Source organism: Equus caballus, chromosome 7 (assembly GCF_041296265.1).
Source record: "Equus caballus isolate H_3958 breed thoroughbred chromosome 7, TB-T2T, whole genome shotgun sequence".
Taxonomy (NCBI): domain Eukaryota; kingdom Metazoa; phylum Chordata; class Mammalia; order Perissodactyla; family Equidae; genus Equus; species Equus caballus.
The window spans coordinates 56504510-56517185 of record NC_091690.1 but is presented as its reverse complement, the minus strand read 5'-3'; positions in this window follow the sequence as shown (position 1 = coordinate 56517185).

Here is a 12676-nt window from a genome sequence, read left to right as displayed (position 1 = left end):
AAGGAAAGAAAAAAGTGAGACAAAATATGATTTTTTTAAAACAAGAAAAACATATGCTATCTACATATCTTTTTTTTTTCTTTTGTGAGGAAGGTTGGTCCTGAGTTAACATCTGTTGCCATTCTTCCTCTTTTTGCTTGAGGAAGATTGTCACTGAGCTAACATCTGTGGCATCTTCCTCCATTTTGTACGTGGGACGCCACCACAGCATGGTGTGATGAGTGGTGCATAGGTCCACACCCAGGCTCTAGGCCTGCGAACCCCAGGCCGCCAAAGCAAAGCAGGTAAACTTAACCACTACACCACCTAGCCAGTCCCTAAGTCTATAGATCGTGAGTGCTGAGGTTCTCACAACATCAGGCCATGTCTGAATGATCATTATTCACAAGCTTTAACTTTGAGAATGTTTAACTCTGTGATGTAGAAAATCACAAAGCAATCTTTAAACTATGAATTTCCCTGTGAGCTTTCATCAGTTGAAAACAAAAAAGAACATTAAGAAGAAGCACAAATGTATTGCTTTAGAAGCTGTAGAGTTAGGGTCTACCACCTTGCTCATCAAATTGTGGTCCACAGAGTAGCTGGATCAACCTCACTAGGGAGCTTGCTAGAAATACAGACTCCCAGAACCACTGAATCAGAATCTGTGTGTTAACAAGTTCTCCAGGAAATTTATGTGCATATTAATGTCTGGGAAGCACCACTGGAGTTTTGACTTGGACTCTGATATATACCAGCTGTGTGAACTTGGGTGAGTTACTTAATTACTGCCCTTCAGTTGTTTCATCTATAAGACAGGTTGGTTACAAGGAGACAATGATGCAAGGCGTGCAAAGAGCTTAGTACAGTGTCTGACAAAATGAACACTCAAATGGTAGCCACGTGTCATTTTTTCTAATTTTCACCCAGATCCCACTGTGTAGAAGGGGCTTTAATCATTTCCAGGGGGCTCATCTAGTCTGGCTGCTGGAGAAACAGTTCAGTTCATCATGATTAAAGTTATTAAGAAAAAAGAAAAATTCTTTGAGTTAAAGCTCAGGTGTTCTCTGGAGTCATGCTGTCTGAGAAAACTCTTTGGAGCATTATCCAGCATCTTATTTAAATAAATGTGTTTTGCACAGATAGGAGGTATGGGGCTTTGATGCGGGTACATATCCGTCTTGAGGCTCATCATCTCTCTCACCCAGTCATTTTCTAATGAAGCCGAATCCCTGATCAATTTCAGGAGCTACTTCTTCAGGCAGAGATTTAAAGGCTGTATCATTTCTGTGACCCAGAAAGAAATGGCATTTAACTAGGTCACAAAGGAATTCAGTGACAGGTGACGAGATCTGGGTGTATGGAAAGGCTAACGGCCTGGATGCTTGTTCTAAATGGCAGGAAATTGACTCTGAGAGGAATGAGATTAAAATGACCAAAAGGGCAGCAACTTCAGGGACAAAACTGAAATGCAGTGATAAGATTTACTGTGCAAATAATTCACCTGGCACAGAAAAAGACTTAGGATGGGCTCTGAGCACAAAGGAACTTTTTCATGTCTCAGAATATAATTAATTAAGAATTCAGGATACAAGGTAATTAGAGAAACCATAACCTGGAGGCATGCTGCTGAATTATTCTGATCATTTTTAACAATGAGGAAATTTAATTTTCCCGTCATGTGGCATAGATTTTTAAATTTGGATAATGTGCAGAGCAATGTTCATACAGTGCAGTCCGTAAATTAAATTATTTCTTTTGATTTTGATTTTCCAGCAAAAATCAGGATCAAATGATTGAATCTAAATCATGCAAATGATTGTCAGAGCTGAAAAATGTGCAAATTGCAATTGAATCTTATGTCTTCCTTCACACTAAGCTGCCACTATGGCTCCCTGTGTAATTGCATGTGTGTGTCTGTGTGTAAATCTATTTCATTATTTGATGTTATGTACTGGGGCAAAGGGGATGAATAAATTATCCCTGTGTATAATAGAGGTGATGTCAACTTACCAATGAATTACATTCTCCTTCCCTGACAGGAAGAAGCTGACACTTTTTAGTCTCCAATTAGTACTCACAGAGTTAAAAGTTAAGAACAAAATTCACTTTTTGATGAACCCAGCATTCATAGATGATATCCTGCAATCTACTGTGCTCGAATTACCTGTTTTTCACATTATTTCAGCACTGCTTATTTAAATATTTCCAGTGTACTTGTGATGCTTCTTATGAATGCAGCAGTTATCCAGTGTGCATTTTCAAGACTGTTACAATGATTTTCCAGTATCTGTTGCCTCATTTTGTACCTATAGAATCCCTACTTTAATTATACTATCAAGATTTCCGCTGGCCCCACCAAAGAGCATAGCTATGGTTCCGGAGAGACCTGGGTTTCACTGCCTTTATTGTGAGTTGAATTGTGTCCCCTGAAAAGACATGTTGAAGTCCTACCCCTCAGTGCCTTTGAATGTGATCTTATTTGGAAATAGGGCCATTGCAGACGTAAGCAAGTTAAAATGAGGCCACATTGGATTTAGGTGGCCCCTAATCCAGTATGACTGTTGTCCTTATAAGAAGAGGAGAAGAGACACAGACACACACTTGAGGGAGAATGCCATGTGAAGATGGAGACAGAGATTGAAGCGATGTGTCTACAAGTCAAGGAATACCAAGGATTGTCATCAACCACCAGAAACTAGGAGACAGGCTCAGAATAGATTCTCCCTCAGAAGCTCCAGAAAGAACCAAGCTTGCTGACACCTGGATTTCAAAATCTGGTGTTAACAAACCATGTCTACCTTACCAAATTGAGGTGGTGGTTAAATGAGATGCTGCTTTTAGGCGCAAACACTATAGGTGCTTGGCTCATGCTAAGATTCTGGTTTCTAGTTCAAGGAGACCCAAAGGTAAGAAACAAGCCCAGGGAGATAACCAACCATGTCTTAGTCCATTCTTCCATTTTGATTGACACTTTTTGATTGACACTTTTTGATTGACAGGCAACGGCAGCAATACTAAATAAGCTTTTGTTGTGGGGGAGGAGAACTTGTCACCTGTCTACCACCCTAACAATTTCTGTTTTTATCTTCTATTATCACTTTACAGTCTTTCATTCATTTGCATAATTTTTCATAGTTGTAATCACAGTAAAGACATCATTTCATGTTCTACTTTTTTCACTCTGTATATTTAAACACTTTTCTTCTACAAAGTCATCATAATTAAGTTTTAATGATTTGCCTTCTTTACATTTGAGGGCTGTGGATGACTTCATGGGACGTGGTGCTTCCCAGCTGGGAGAGCTGAGGGGAGGGGAGATGAGAAGAATTCCTAACCTACTGAGGCTGGCATCAGAAAGAAGGAGGACCCCTTTCCTCTGGACATCCCTGGATCGTGGGCCTGTCCACTGCTGAAGGTGCGTCTTATGTTCAAGAATGTGACCCCTTGGTGATGTGGATGCTGCCAAGGGGCCTTGAGAGACCTTGAGCCCAGGGCCCAGCACCCTGCTGGTCACAAGGAATGGGTGCTTCCTAAACTCCATATGTTGTTCTCCAGAGGCAATCTCTACAAGGTCCTGTGAGAACTTTCTTGAAGCTGCTTCTGCAGGGCAAGCACACTTTTAATGTTGCTGAAGACGATGGAGCTCTCAAACACCCCCCAAGTCACCTGTTGGTGTGCCCGCTGTTCACCTGTTTAGCCTCAGGGGCTGCCTGGAAGAGCCACCCCCCCCTCCCCCCAGGGAGTGTCACTAGACCACTAAACTGCGTGCTCCTTGTGCTGGTCAGCATTATCCAGAGAAACAGAACCAACAAGGTGTGTATAGAGAGAGAGAAAAATTTATTTTAAGGAATTGGCTCAAGTGATTGTGGAGGTTTGGCAGGTCCAAAATCTGATGGAGTAGGCCGGCATTCTAGAGACTCAGAGAAGAGTTATAGTTCAAGCCCAAAGGCAGTCTGCTAGCAGAATTCCTTCTTTCTCTGGAGAGATTAAGTTTTGTTCTGTTAAGCCCTTCAACTGATTAGATGGAACACAAACATACCCATATTGTGGAGGAAAATCTGCTTTACTCGAAGTTTGCTGATTTCATTATAAGTAACATTTGACCAAATATCTAGGCGCCATAGCCCAGCCAAGATGACACCTAAAGTTAACCATCACACTCCTCCAGGGCAGGAAGCCATGCCCTCCTAGCCATCTCTGAATGTCCAGTGCCCAGGGCTGGGAAGATGATCCACATTCTTCATATATTTTTATTTTAACTATAAAAGTAACCTATACACATTTTAAATAAGAGGAAAAGTAAATAAGAAAGCTAAAAACTTTCCTATCCCCAACTTACTCTCCAGAGGCACCCACATTAATAATTTGCTGCATATCCTTCCAGCCTTTTTTCTATGTATATGTGAAATTTGTTTACAAATATGCTATCCAACTGTGTACACTAACACTTGGCCTTTTCACTTCACGGGAGCCCCTGGACATCTTCCCATAACCAGCACATTCTTTTATCAGCTGCATGATATCCTACTGTATGCATGCACCCTCATTTGTTTTATAGTCCCCTTATAGATGGATATTTTGCATTGTTTCTAGTTTGGGACTGTCACAAGCAACACTGCAATGTGTATCACTGAACATGTCTTAGCAATCCTGTGCAAGTATACTGTGCAGTAAAGATCTGAGACATTATTAGATCAAAGGATATACTCATTTTAAGTGTTGCTAGATATTGTCAAATTAATAGGTGCTTAAGAAGTGTTTGTTAGGGGTCTGCCCCATGTCCAAGTGGTTAAGTTCACACACTCCACTTCGGTGGCCCGGGGTTTTGCCGGTTTGGATCCTGAGTGCGGACAGGGCACCATTCATCAGGCCATATTGAGGCAGCGTCCCACATGCCACAACTAGAAGGACACACAACTAAAATATACAAATATGTATTGGGGGCATATGGGGAGAAAAAGCAAAAAAAAAAAGAAAGAAGCATTTGTTAAATTGATTTGAAAAGACACAGTTCTACAGCAAAGATAGCAGAGAAGGAAAGGAGAGAGAAATGGAAGGGGAAGGAAAGAAGAGAGATTAGGAAAGAGGTGGAGAATGTTTTGATACCAATTCACATTTGGCTCTGCCAGTCCTGTAGACAGTATATTGCATCCATGAGGGTTGTGCGAAATGATTCCCGTGAGGTAAGCTCCAAGAAGACGGGACTCTGTTCTGTCATTGTGCCACCCAAGCTCTCAGAACAGAGCCTGATAAAAAGAAGATGCTGGATACATAAATATTTGTTGAATAAATGATACAAAGAAAACCAAGACCCACTGAGGCTGAGTTAATTAAGAAAAGATGTGGAAAGTATATTGCCTATTATATGCAATCAGTACATAGTAGCTGCCTTTAGAAAGAGCTACTAAATTACACTGTCAGTAAGTATTGAAACAGTGGGTAAACCCCAGCTTGCTGCTTGCAAAGCAAGTGACTTCCCACTGCCCCATATGGGGTGTCCTTGGCTGAGGAACATCATCTAGAAAGAGTGGGATTCAGCTTTTATGCTTGGATAGAAATTCACGCAGAGACAGGGTCGAATGACTGGGAACAGCACATTTTGGAGTAAGCAAGGCAAGGGTCCTGAAAGACTTAAGCATCCTTAGGCTCCTTCATTCACTCAGGCTCCGGTTGCTGGCTATATAGAGGGAAGGAATACAAATGTTTTCTTCTGGAGAATTTTCCCTCGCAATGTACAGACCAGTTTTCATCGTGGCATTAACAGAAAGTGGCACAAACGCTGTGTAAGTTCTGCCACACACCCTGTAGCTGTGGCAATTACACCATTTTGGATAATTGTCTTGTAATTACTGCTGTGATTTAAAATCTAATGTTATCCTCCAATTGTTCTGATGTCTTTTCGTGAATAATGCAGTCGTCCCTGGAGCCCTCTGCCAGTTTCTCATTTAGATTGGCCCTGTGTTTGAGTTATGCACCATTGTCTTGCACACCATTGTCTCACGAAACTAATGCCGCTGAGACAATACAGGGAATAATTAGGACTTGACTAATTATGGGAAATGGGAATGTGAGGGAGTAAGGTATGAAGTTTTTCTCTGGAAATATTTCCAACTCCCAGGTGGCCTATAGGTCAACAGGAGGACGGCAGACTTCTCCTTGAGGGTCTTAGTCTACCACTGTCTGTGAGAGCCGACGTGATTGTCTCATGTGGTGGGATTTTTCTTTTCAGTACAGAAGGAAAACAGATTTTTCTATAGAGTGACTTGTCTTGGTTGTATTATGTTGTCATCATCGAATGCAAACAGCTCTGTAAACATGAGCTGGTAGGTCTCCCTACAAGGCCAAAATACCAATTGTTTATATGAATGGGCAATGACAGCTTGGATTTCTGTTTCTGGAATCTGGCACTTGGTTTAATACAAGAAGAAATCAGGGGCTAGCCCCGTGGCCAAGTGGTTAAGTTCACACGTTCTGCTTTGGCAGCCCAGGGTCTTGCCTGTTCGAATTTGGGCGCGGACACGGCACCACTCATCAAGCTATGAGTGGTGTCCCACATGCCACAATTAGAAGGACCCACAACTAAAAATACACAACTATTGACCGGGGGGCTTTGGGAGAAAAATAAAATCTTAAAAAAAAAAAAGAAGAAACCAATTCTATTCAGACAAATAACAATAGAGTCATTTTAGAATTTCAGTTTAGCTTCTAACCCAGGAAGGGGCTATCAGTCTGGTGGAGTCTTGCTCTTTTGTTTCCGTGCCAGTGACATGGATGCCTTCATTACTAGGCCCTCTCAGGCCTAAAGAAAGTGGGTGAGGGGACCCTGACCACTTAGCAGCGAATGGAAGTATCAGGTCAGGTCTAGTCACAGTGTTCTTTTTGAGTTTGGGTCCAAGTTGACTTTTTGAGACAGCTCAAAGCCTGCACTTCTCATTTAGAGGAAAGACATTCATCTGGGCACTCCATGGCTCTTTACTGCCCTCACCACGAAATCCAGACTCCCTAGCTTGACATCGAGCCCTTTCCAAGACCTGCCCATTCTTTTTTTTTTTTTTTTTATTGAGTTATTGATAGGTTACAATCTTGTGAAATTTCAATTGTACATTAATGTTTGTCAGTCATGTTGTAGGTGCACCACTTCACCCTTTGTGCCCAACCCCCACCCCACCTTTCCCCTGGTATCCACTAAACTGTTCTTGGTCCATAGTTTTAAATTCCTCATATGAGTGGAGTCATACACAGATTATCTTTCTCTCGCTGGCTTATTTCACTTAACATAATTCTCTCAAGGTCCATCCATGTTGTTGCAAATGGAATGATTTTGTTCTGTTTTGCAGCTGAGTAGTATTCCATTGTATATATGTACCACATCTTCCTTATCCATTCGTCTGTTGCTGGACACTTAGGTTGCTTCCACGTCTTGGCTATTGTAAACAGTGCTGCAATAAACATTGGGGTGCACAGGACTTTTGGGATTGCTGACTTCAGGCTCTTTGGATAAATACCCAGTAGTGGGATGGCTGGATCGTATGGTAGTTCTATTTTTAGTTTTTTGAGGAATCTCCATACTGTTTTCCATAGTGGCTGCACCAGTTTGCATTCCCACCAGCAGTGTATGAGGGTTCCTTTTTCTCCGCAACCTCTCCAACATTTGTTGCTATTAGTTTTAGATATTTTTGTCATTCTAACGGGTGTAAGGTGATATCTTAGTGTAGTTTTGATTTGCATTTCCCTGATGATCAGCGATGATGAGCATCTTTTCATGTGCCTATTGGCCATCAGTATATCTTCTTTGGAGAAATGTCTGTTCATGTCTCCAGCCCATTTTTTGATTGGGTTGTTTGATTTTTTGTTGTTGAGTTGTGAGAGTTCTTTATATATTATGGATATTAAGCCTTTGTCAGATATATGACTTGCAAATATTTTTTCCCAGTTAGTGGGTTGTTTTTTTGTTTCAATCCTGTTTTCATTTGCCTTGAAGAAGCTCTTTAATCTGATGAAGTCCCATTTGTTTATTCTTTCTATTGTTTCCCTTCTTTGAGAAGGCATGGTGTCCGAAAAGATCCTTTTAATACTGATGTCAAAGAGTGTACTGCCTACGTTTTCTTCCAGAAGCCTTATGGTTTCAGGTCTCACCTTTAGGTCTTTAATCCATTTTGAGTTTATTTTGGTGAATGAAGACCTGCCCATTCTTGACATTCCCAATCTGCAGGCCAGCCATACGGTCCTCCAGGCTCCGGCTCCCCTCTGGGCTTTTAGGCATGCTTTTTTTAGATAAGTATTTCCAAGAAGTTTTCTCTGCTTCCTTAAGTTAGGCCCTCCTTTCATTTGTCCATGGCCTCCTGAAGTTGCCCTATCACAGCCTGTCTCACATCATATTATAACTTTCTATTCACTTGTCTGCTTCCCTGCCAGACTGTGAGGTCTGGGCGGGCAGGACTAAGTCTCCAGTCCAGCTCAACCACGCTTATCACCAATGGATATCTGGTAAAATAGGAGATGAATGAATGAATGATAAATGGCTCCCTGTCCTCCTGGCCTCAGTCAGGTTGGGTGATCAGGGTGTCCACAGTGAGTCTGCAGGATCATGGGCTACAAGCTACAGCCTTGCATGCTGAGTGGTTGGGGCCTAGTGAGCTCTGTGCATCAGCCCAGAACAAGCTCTCTCCTACAGGCACCCACCATCCCGGGGAGTAGGTTGGGAGCTGCAGAGCCTCCTAAATTGGCCTGAGGAGATGGGCTTACAGCTAACCAGACAGGAAACTTTTTAGAGCCCTGGAGTCTGACAGACAGAGAGAAAGTCAGAAATGTGGGAGCCAGGGTGATTCCTTTTGGATCTGAGACAGTCAGGTCAGCCCTGCAGCCAGGGACTGCTAGGAACAGAGACAACTGCAGGGCACAGCAGGCTTCCAGCTGAGAAGGTGATCCCGTGGCAGCAGGGAAGGTTTCCCAGCACTGATGCATGAGTGCAGGGAAAGCTGCTGCCAGAAGCAAGTCAGGGCTTCCAGGAAGAGGGTGGGAGGCTGCGTGGGGGCAGCATGACCTCTCAGGAAAGGTGGGCTCAAGGACTTTGTGTGGAGCAGTCTAATGTGGTATGAGGTCTATACGATAGCTTTATTCTACACAGTGTGGATGGTTGTTTAACATTTGAAGCACCCTACTTGGGACTGCACACTCTAGAGGTGGTTGTTTAGCATTTGAAAGCGTAATCAGAAGCCCCCCAGAGGTGGGAGTGAGGGGTAGGGGAGTGGCTATTACCACATAAGTCAGACAAACCTCAACCATATTTATCTCCAGTCTGCACCAGAGGGTTTGTTGTTTGTCGTAATGGATATTAGTAAAGATTTTTCAGTGGTGAAATGAGTAAAGTTGACCTACCGGTTGACTAGAACAATTATACAGGCACCTTCCTGGATGAACAGGTGAGCCCAGCAGCCTCTCCCCTTTGAAGTAGCAGCCAGGATCTGAGGACTCCATCCCATGCTGAGTCATTTTCAGGGGAGTCTGTCCCCCAGGAGAAGGCTGGCTGAAGCATACTGCCAGATGTTGTCATTGACCTGCATGCCTGGTGCTCGTCAGAGACTGCGAGGACAGATTGGTGAGACTTCAAACAGTACAACAGACATGCAACTGTTTTATGCCTGCTAACAGAAGTATGTGTGGGACAATTCAGCAAGAACCTTGGTTCATTGTACCAACTGGTCTCAGGGGCAGGTGTGGGGAGATCTAACAAGAGGAGGCCTCCAATACCTGCCAACCTGGTGACTGCCAAGGTGCCTCAGATGCATTTGCAACATTATGTTTAGGACTAAATGAGGCGACCCTGCACTGACAAGCACACTTCTCGGGTGAAATGTCAGAGCTCTTACATGCTAGTCTGAAGGGCTATAGCCATGGTTTGGTACAGACTTTGGCCCATTCTGGCAGCTCTTTGCAGTGCTGCACAGAAATACTCTTGGTGTTTCTAATTAGAGACAAGATTCCCTCAACGACCAACAACAGTTACTCCACCCCAGTGAGGAATGACTGAGAGGAGGAGAGAAGATGGCACTTGGGAGGATTCACCGTGATATTTTTCATTTTCTTTTCAAATTGAATTTTTAAAGGCAGTCTTAAGACACAAGCATCAAAACCATGAGTATTCTTGAGAATTAAGAGTAAATTGGCGGGTAAACAGTTGTTCACTTATTTCAACAAACTTATGTTGACATTCATTCATTCATTCACTATCCAACAAATATTTATTGAGTACTTTAGGAAGCCAGACACTGCTAAATTAGAAGTTTAGTTCTCCAATCATTGTAAGCAAAATTGTCATTGTGATTTATAGAATTCTACATATAGCGTTCTGAGGACAAAAAGGACTAGCCATTCTGCACAGGCCACAGGAGTGGGTGGGGAATATAACAGGTGAGCAATCTGCACTCTATCCTTGCCACAGCTCTTGAACCTGCCTGGCTCTCCCACCCAGGCTGGGCGGACTTTGACTACATTGACAGGCTTGAGGTACTCCAAACCTTGGTCCAGGTCCCATTAGGCAGATGCATGCTGACAACAGCTGGAATTTGACAGGTTTTCCAGCCTGCAGACAGGTGAACTTCTTGATACCTTGCATGGTGACAGCTCTGATATGTCATCCTGCTATTATTTCCAGGTTTGCGCTGGGTCTAGGGTTTCCTTGGAGATTTGCACTTGAGACAGAGCCAACTTGACAGGCAGGAACAGGTAACATTATTGATCAGTGAGAAAAATAGGCCACTGTACTCCTAGTCTAAATCTTGGACATCAAAGTCTCAGGAATGGGCAGGAAGTGATACTCCCAACCTGGCTTCAGAAAGGACTCCAATAATCCGCTCAGGCCTTGCTACATTTTAATAGCACTCTCAATGTTTGAAGATTAATGGTTTTTCCAATAGAGAACTGATTGCGATTGTTTTACAGTTGATTAATTTCCTTCAGGGAGGGCAGGGTCTATGTGCACATGCTAGCACCTCCTAGCAGATGCTGATAGGCAAGGGATTCCACTTCCAGGTTTGAATTACCCCCGTGACTATCTCAGCCTGGACTGCTCCCCTCTCTCCAGACGAGTGTCTTTTAGTTGGCAATCAACTCCCACCTCTCATCATAGAAGCTACATCCTTCTAATTCCTCAGGCCTAAAACCTAGATGTCACCTTTGACTCCATTTCTTCACACTTCATGTCCAATATTTAGAAATTTGTCAGTTTGTAAAGATATTCCAGAACTTCTAAAAATATGTTCGGTAAAACTTCTCACCACTTAACTCCATCATGACCCCCTCATCCCCAACCTCCCAAGTTACCACCTTGCTTGGATTATTGGAATATCCTGCTTTTCATCTTTCATGGTCTACTCCCACCTTTACCATTCTCTTTGCTCACTTTCGTTGTGCTCTTACAGCTATATTTGCCTATCTCCACCCACCAGGTAAAAGTCCGTGGGGTCAGAACAGCAGCTGGCGCATGGCAAGTACCAATATTTAATGGATAAAGAACACCACAGGTAGACCTCGGGTGATATCGAACCTGAAGTGAGTTTGCTCACCCATTGCACAGCAAGCCAGTCTCTGACATTGGGTGTAGAAGAACGTAGGAGTTTTATTATTGCACAGTTGCTGAGCAAGGAGAAAGGGCAGCTAACGCCAAAATCCCAAACTCCCCGAAAAGCTAAAAGGGTTTTTATTTGGGGTTTTAGGTAGGGGAGGGGGAGCATATGGCCTTGCTGGTCGGAGCTTTCCCACCAGCCTGTGTTTGGCCTTGAAACTACGTGCAGAGAGGAGGGAGATTTCCCAACAGCCTGTACCTCCTTGGCGGGGAGGAAGAGGAGATAACAAATCCAAGTGCTTGCGCTTGTCCTTGGCTGTGTCTGTCTCCATGGTGGACAGTGGATTCTGGAGCTAGGAAGCCAGGGAGAGAGCAGAGTATGAGTGCTTTGGTTTTAACTCCATACATGCTGGGTTTAATGTAGGGAAACTCATACCAGGGCTGGTTATCTGACTTTCAGCATATGTGGCACATGCATACAGCTTATTAAGCTCCAGGAGGTGTTATCCAGCTGCATCCCTTAATGTAAAACAAAAATTAGGGAACAAAGGGAACAAAGGCTCTCAAGTTCCATCCATCCATTCCTCACCCTCTAGGCATATTAACTTAACCTAAACTAACATGTTAGACAGCAGCTTGAGCTCAGACTTCCAAATGAACTGTTTCTAGAGCTCTCACCCCACTGTTAGCCAAGTGACCTTTGGCATTTACTGTTTTATCAGGGTTCTGGATAATAGAGCACCTGGCACCAAAAATCACACATACAGTAAGTTGTGTTGGACTAACCCATTGGCACCAAGGTTCTGTCCTATGCTGTTATGAGAATACTTTTCACATCCCAGAACAATTCCACTTCCTCACAGCAGGGACAGGCCAGACAGGTGATTAGGTTTGAGGGAAATGGGAGAGAGGATGGGATAGAGCCCTGGGCATGAGGACGAGGAGGTAGAGGACCCTGAATCATCTTCACAACCCAGGACACAAACACTTTGAAACCTATGGGCTTTAAATTGTAGTCAGTCTACCTAGAGGCGCCCCATTTATCTCATGCTTTCCTCCTTGGAAGAGCCCAGGACAGCCAGCCTTATTAAATAAGTTTTATTAATCTTACTTGGTAAATACATAGAATGT